This window comes from Pteropus vampyrus, unplaced genomic scaffold (assembly GCF_000151845.1).
Source record: "Pteropus vampyrus isolate Shadow unplaced genomic scaffold, Pvam_2.0 Scaffold55, whole genome shotgun sequence".
In the NCBI taxonomy this organism is placed as follows: Eukaryota; Metazoa; Chordata; class Mammalia; order Chiroptera; family Pteropodidae; genus Pteropus; species Pteropus vampyrus.
The window spans coordinates 8574464-8574748 of NW_011888836.1; positions in this window are offsets into that span (position 1 = coordinate 8574464).

Below are 285 nucleotides of genomic sequence, written 5' to 3' on the forward strand. Positions count from 1 at the left end.
ATAAGGTTAACATCTAAAACTCAACCAAAAACACCCAACCTGCACACCAGCACATCTGAGCGAGGGAATAGGAACAACCACAGGTCAGAACTGTGGGAGTCAGGTGATAGACTGGGAGAAACAAAGAAGCTGCATCTTGCACCCATGGGAGGAGGGGGATGGGAGAAGGTGCAGTGGGTTCCTTGAGAGTTATGAGTTACATGCTGTGGAAGTGCCCAGGGATCAGGAAGGAAAACAGAGAAGTGGGGATGGCAGAGAAGCAACAATTGATGATTACCAGACATG